General features: G+C 37.3%; 1 long non-coding RNA gene across 1 annotated transcript; it reads left to right on the forward strand.

Moving 5' to 3' along the window:
- Positions 1-307: 307 nt before the first annotated feature.
- Positions 308-7,085, forward strand: LOC114905662. Its single transcript, XR_003796313.1, has 2 exons — positions 308-390; positions 6,319-7,085. It is a non-coding gene; the product is annotated as an uncharacterized LOC114905662 (long non-coding RNA).
- The last annotated feature ends 490 nt before the right edge of the window (positions 7,086-7,575 follow it).

The following is a 7,575-nucleotide window of genomic DNA, read 5'->3' on the forward strand; positions in this document are numbered from 1 at the left end:
ATAGGCAACAAATCATCCTGACATTGAGGCAGTGGACTCTGGGAGCAACTGTAGACTTGGGGTTTGCTGTATGTGACTGACTAGTTTCTGATTTTTATGTTTATCTTAATATAGTTTTTAGTGCTTGTTATCATTGATGGATTTTTTTTTGCTTCTGTTGCTCTCTTCTTTTATTATTACTTATAAACTTTTTTGATTTTAATTTTTTTATTTTAATAACTTTATTTTATTTTCTTTTTTCTTTTTTTTTCCTCCCTTTTCTTCTGACACGTGTGGCTGACAGGGTTTTGGTGCTCCGGCAGGATGTCAGACCTGAGCCTCTGAGGTGGGAGAGCTGAGTTCAGGACATTGGATCAATAGAGACCTCCTAGCCCCATGTAATATCAATCGGTGAGAGCTCTCCCAGAGATCTCTGTCACAACAATAAGACCCACCTCCACTCAATAACCAGCAAGCTCCAGTGTTGGACACCCCATGCTAAACAACTAGCAAGACAGGAACACAACCCCACCCATAAGCAGAGAGGCTGCCTAAAATCATACTAAGTTCACAGACACCCCAAATCACAGCATCAGATGCAGTCCTAACAACCAGAAAGACAAGATCCAGCCTCATCCACCAGAACACAGGCACCAGTCCCCTCCACCAGGAAGCCTACACAACCCACTGAACCAAACTTAGCCACTGGGGGCAGACACCAAGAACAATGGGAACTAAAAACCTGCAGCCTGTGAAATGGAGACCCCAAACACAGTAAGTTAAGCAAAATGAGAAGACAAAGAAAAATGCAGCAGTTGAAGGAGCAAAGTAAAACCCACCAGAACTAACAAATGAATAGGAAATAGGCAGTATACCTGGAAAAGAATTCAAAGTAATGATAGTAAAGATGATATAAAATCTTGGAAATAAAATGGAGAAATTATAAGTAATGTTTAACAAGGACCTACAAGAACTAAAGAGTAAACAAGTGATGAACAACACAATAAAGGAAATAAAAAATTCTCTAGAAGGAATCAATAGCAGAATAACTGAGGCAGAAGAATGGATAAGTGACCTGGAAGATAAAAGAGTGGAAATACCTACCACAGAGCAGAATAAAGAAAAAAGAATGAAAAGATTGAGGACAGTCTAAGAGACCTCTGGGACAACATTAAGTGCACAAACATATGAATTATAGGGGTCCCAAAAGAAGAGAAAAATAAAGTGACTGGGAAAATATTTGAAGAGATTATGGTTGAAAACTTCCCTAATATGGGAAAGGAAATAGTCATGCAGCTCCAGGAAGTGCACAGAGTCCCATACAGGATAAATCCAAGGAGAAACAAGATGACACATATTAATCAAACTATCAAAAATTAAATACACAGAGAAAATATTAAAAGCAGCAAGGGAAAAGCAAAAAATAACATACAAGGGAATCCCCTAAGGTTAACAGCTGACCTTTCACAAGGAACTGCAAGTCACAGGGGAGTAGCAGCACATATTTAAAGTGATGAAAAGGAAAAACCTAAAACCAAGACTGCCCAGCAAGGACCTCATTCAGATGCGATGGAGAAATCAAAACCTTTACAGACAAGCAAACCTAAAAGAATTCAGGATCACCAAACTAGCTTTACAACAAATGCTAAAGGAACTTCTCTAGAAAGGAATCAAAGAGGAGAAAAACACTGACAATAAGAAACCCAAAACAGTTTAAAAAATGGTAACAGGAGCATACATATTGATAATTACCTTAAATGTGAGTGGATTAAATGCTCCAACCAAAAGACATAGAATGGCTGAATGGATACAAAAACAGGATGCATATGTATGCTGCCTACAAGAAACCCACTTCAGACCTAGGGACACATAATACAGACTGACGGTGAGGGGATGGAAAAATATATTCCATGAAAATGGAAATCAAAAGAAAGCTAGAGTAACAATTCTCATATCAGACAACATAGACTTTAAAATAAAGACTATTACAAGAGAGAAAGAAGGACACTACATAATGACCAAGGGATCAATCCAAGAAGAAGTATAACAATTGTAAGTATTTATGCCCCCAACATAGGAGCACCACAATACATAAGGCAAATGTTAACAGCCATTAAAGGGGAAATTGACAGTAACACAATAATAGTAGGGGACTTTAACACCCCACTTTCACCAATGGACAGATCATGCAAAATGAAAATAAATAAGGAAAGACAAGCTTTAAATGACACATTAAACAAGATGGACTTAATTGATATTTACAGGACATTCCATCCAAAAACAACAGAAAACACTTTCATCTCAAGTACTCATGGAACATTCTCCAGGATACATCATATCTTGGGTCACAAATCAAGCCTTGGTAAATTTAAGAAAATTGAAATTGTATCAAGTATCTTTTCCGACCACAATGCTATGAAACTAGATATCAATTACAGGACAAAAACTGTAAAAAATACAAATACATGGAGTCTAAACAATACACTACTAAATTACCAAGGGATCGCTGAATAAATCAAAGAGGAAATCAGAAATTACCTAGAAACAAATGACAATGAAAACACGATGACCCCAAACCTATAGGACGCAGCAAAAGCAGTTCTAAGAGGAACGTTTATATCAGTACAATCCTACCTCAAGAAACATCTCAAATAAACAACCTAACCTTGCACCTAAAGCAGTTAGAGAAAGGAGAACAAAAAAACCCCAAAGTTAGCAGAAGGGAAGAAATCATAAAGATCCAATCCAATACAAATGAAAAAGAAATGAAGGAAACGATAACATAGGTCAATAAAAAAAAGCTGGTTCTTTGACAACATAAACAAAATTGATTAACCATTAGCCAGACTCATCACGGAAAAAAGGGAGAAGACTCAAATCAACAGAATTAGGAGAAGAAAAAACTGACACTGCAGAAATACAAAGTATCATGAGAAATTACTACAAGTAACTATATGCCAATAAAATGGACACCGTGGAATAAATGGCACAGTTCTTAGAAAAGCACAACCTCCCGAGACTGAACCAGGATGAAATAGAAAGTATAAATAGATCCCTCATAAGCACTGAAATTGAAAATGTGATTAAAAATCTTCCAACAAACAAAAGCCCGGGACCAGATGGCTTCACAGGCGAATTCTGTCAAACATTTAGAGAAGAGCTAACACCTATCCTTCTCAAACTCATCCTAAATATAGCAGTGGGAGGAACACTCCCAAACTCATTCTATGAGGCCACCATCACCCTCATACCAAAGCCAGACAAAGATGTTACAAAAAAGGAAAACTACAGGCCAATATCACTGATGAACATAGATGCGAGAATCCTCAACTAAATACTAGCAAACAGAATCCAACAGCACATTAAAAGGATCATACACAATGATCAAGTGGGGTTTATCCCAGGAATGCAAGGATTCTTCAAAATACGCAAATTAATCAATGTGATACACCATATTAACAAATTGAAGGATAAAAACCATATGTTAATCTCAATAGATGCAGAAAAAGATTTTGACAAAATTCAACACCCACTGATGATAAAAACCCTCCAGAAAATAGACATACAGGAAACTTACCTCAACATAATAAAGGCCATATATGACAAACCCACAGCCAACATCATTCTCAATGGTGAAAAACTGAAAACATTTTCACTAAGATCAGGAACAACACAAGGTTGCTGACACTCAGCAGTATTATTCAACATACTTTTGGAAGTTTTAGCCATAGGAGTCAGACAAGAAAAAGAAATAAAAGGAATCCAAATCAGAAAAGAAGTAAAACTGTCACTGTTTGCAGATGAAATGATACTGTATATAGAGAATCCTAACGATGTTACCAGAAAACTACTAGAGGTAATTTGGTAAAGTAGCAGGATACAAAATTAAGGCACAGAAATCTCTGGCATTCCTATACACTAATGATGAAAAATCTGAAAGAGAAATTAAGAAAACACTCCCATTTACCACTGCAACAAAAAGAATAAAATATCTAGGAATAAACCTATGTAAGGAGACAAAAGACCTGTATGCCGAAAACGATGAGACACAGATGAAAGAAATTAAAGATGATACAAACAGATGGAGAGATATACAATGTACTTGGGTTGGAGGAATCAACACTGTGAAAATGACTATACTACCCAAAGCAATCTACACATTCAATGCAATCCCTATCAAACTACCAATGGCATTTTTCACAGAACTAAAACAAAAAATTAAACAATTTGTATGGAAACACAAAAGACCCCGAATAGCCAAAGCAATCTTGAGAAAGAAAAACAAAGCTGGAGGATTCAGGCTCCCTGACTTCAGACTATACTGCAAAGCTACAGTAATCAAGACAGTAAGGTACTGGCACAAAAACAGAAATATAGAGCAATGGAACAGAATAGAAAGCACAGAGATAAACCCACACACATATGGTCATCTTATCTTTGACAAAAGAGGCAAGAATGTACAATGGAGAAAAGACAGCCTCTTCAATAATTGGTGCTGGGTAAACTGGACAGCTTCATGTAAAGGAATGAAATTAAAACACTCCCTAACACCGTACACAAAAATAAACTCAAAATGGATTAAAGAAATAAATGTAAGGCCAGACAATATGAAACTCTTAGAGGAAAACATAGGCAGAACACACTATGACATAAATCACAGCAAGATCCTTTTTGACCCACCTCCTAGAGAAATGGAAATAAAAACAAAAATAAACAACTGGGACCTAATGACACTTAAAATCTTTTGCACAGCAAAGGAAACCATAAACAAGATGAAAAGACAACCCTCAGAATGCGAGAAAATATTTGCAAACGAAGCAACTGACAGGATTAATCTCCAAAATATACAAGCAGCTCATGCAGCATGGTATCAAGAAAACAAACAACCCAATCTAAAAATGGGCAGAAGACCTAAACAGACAGTTCTCCAAAGAAGATATACAGATTGCCAACAAACACATGAAAAGATGCTCAACATCACTAGTCATTAGAGAAATGCAAATCAAAACTACAATGAGGTATCACCTCACACCGGTCAGAATGGTCATCATCAAAAAATCTACAAACAATAAATGCTGGAGAGGGTGTGGAGAAAAGGGAACCCTCTTGCACTGTTGGTGGGAATGTAAATTGATACAGCCACTATGGAGAACAGTATGAAGGTTCCTCAAAAAACTAAAAATAGAGCAACCACATGACCCAGCAATCCCACAACTGAGCATATACCCTGAGGACACCATAATTCCAAAAGAGTCATGTACCACAATGTTCATTGCAGCTCTGTTTACAATAGCCAGGACTTGGAAGCAACCTAAGTGTCCATCGACAGATGAATGGATAAAGAAGATGTGGCACATATGTACAATGGAATATTAGCCATATAAAGAAACGAAATTGAGTTATTTGTAGTGAGGTGGATGGACCTAGAGTCTGTCATACAGCATGAAGTAAGTTGGAAAGAGAAAAACATATACCATATGCTAACACATATGTATGGAATCTAAAAAAAAAAAAAAGGTTCTGAAGAACCTAGGGGCAGGAGAGGAATAAAGACGCAACTGTAGAGAATGGATTTGAGGAACGGAGATGGGGAAGGGTAAGCTGGAGCGAAGTGAGAGAGTGGCATGGACATATATACACTACCAAATGTAAAATAGATAGCTAGTGGGAAGCAGCCACATAGCACAGGGAGATCAGTTCAGTGCTTTGTGACCACCTAGAGGGGTGGGATAGGGAAGGTGGGAGGGAGGGAGACGCAAGAGGGAAGAGATATGGGAACATATGTATATGTATAACTGATTCACTTTGTTATAAAAGAGAAACTAATACACCATTGTAAAGCAATTTTACTCCAATAAAGATGTTATATATATATATATATATATATATATATATATATATATATATATATGTTCATATTGTATGTAACTCTGAAAACACCCATATGGCATATGCTAACTTATCTTGTGTGTTCAGGATAACTGTTAGAGACTTTCAGTTATGTAAAACTGAACATTCCAGCAGATCTTATTCCCCTGGGGTGGCTCGGTTGGGGGGGATTATCCAGTAACTGTCAAACCAATTTCTTTTTAGAAATCTCCTAGGAAGAGTAACTGACTCCCTATTCATATATGTTTTGTGACCTGCTATCCTCACATTAGGGAAAATAATAACTAGCAAGGATGGCCCCAAACTTGTCTTTGATTCTGACAAAAGTCATGTGGCTATCAGAAGTGAACGCAGGTAGATTCATTGCCTGGTTTTTATAATCTAGGCCCTTGACTTCAAGACTTGTTTCAAGGACTAATAATCATTGTGTTTTGTATGATTGTTTTGCAGTTGGCCAGTGCATCCTGTCCAGAGTCTTAAATGCTATTGCACAGCCAATGTCACATCAGAGCATTCAACGATGCATTCTACAACAAAAGGAGTGGGAGAGATCAGCCCATGTCCACTAAAGACTACATTCTCTAAATAAATTCCTCATCAGCAAAATCAGAGCAATGGTGGCAATCTAGATAATACGGATTAATGTCTTGTGGCCAAAAGGGGGTACTAAAAATATCTCTAGACATCCAGGCTAGGGCATGTGATTCTCTCATTAGACATTAAAAAATCTCACAGAATGCCAACTTCAGATGAGATCATGAGATCTCTTCACTCTGAGATCATGATAAAGTGAGACACAACAAAGGCCGCTTCATAATTTTTTTTCTAAGCACAGACAAAAGCAAGATCACTGTACAAATCACCATATATCTCTCTCCTAGCTAATATGAGTGACAGCTAGTTGGGGGGTTTTATTTTTGTTTTTGTTTTTTTGCTTTGTTTTCACCAATTGCAGCTTTAACCTCACTCTAATCTAGTCTCTCTATACAAGAGGTTTATGAAGATACTCAGTCATAGGAATACCCTGTCTTCCTGATAGCATCCAATACAGATCAAAACTCTGCTTCCTTAAGACCTCACCCAAATCACCTAAAACAAGTCCAAATGTTTTAATATCCCTTTTCTATCACCCTCTTACTTATATGGCCCACAGTTCCTCATTGTGTGTGTTCTCCTTCATTGCAAGGAGAAGTAAACCCAGCTTGTTCAACTACAAATGTGTTCCTTGGTGGTCCTTAGCTGGGAGGCATTGACATATTGTATCACGTTAAACTTGATGACAAAGCAAAACGAAGAATCAGATGTGTTTACTACAATAACCCCACATGCTAATATTTCTAACATAACTTTCAGTTCACAAAAACATTTATTTTGTATCCTTTCAAGTGGCAATTACAAGGCCTTGAGACTGAGAAGAGGGCTGGCATACTGGTGGAGATACTAACAAGATGAACAGTAAAAAAAGAAATCAAACATAAAATATATTGAAAATAGATTTTCATGACAGTGGAATGGGAGAAGGAAGGAAAAGATTGAGTTTTGGACAATGAATTTGAGATGATGGTCTGACTACCAGGTCACATGCTCTATGGGCCACAGAAGATAAGACCCAAATTCCTAAAATTCCAGAGCACAAGGTTTAAGAACAAACCATCCCTGTGAGTGGCTACCAACCTTCCTCAAGCCCGGGCCCCAGCCTCCATAACA

The sequence above is a fragment of the Monodon monoceros genome, unplaced genomic scaffold, assembly GCF_005190385.1.
Source record: "Monodon monoceros isolate NGI ecotype Baffin Bay Population unplaced genomic scaffold, NGI_Narwhal_1 Super_Scaffold_22, whole genome shotgun sequence".
In the NCBI taxonomy this organism is placed as follows: domain Eukaryota; kingdom Metazoa; phylum Chordata; class Mammalia; order Artiodactyla; family Monodontidae; genus Monodon; species Monodon monoceros.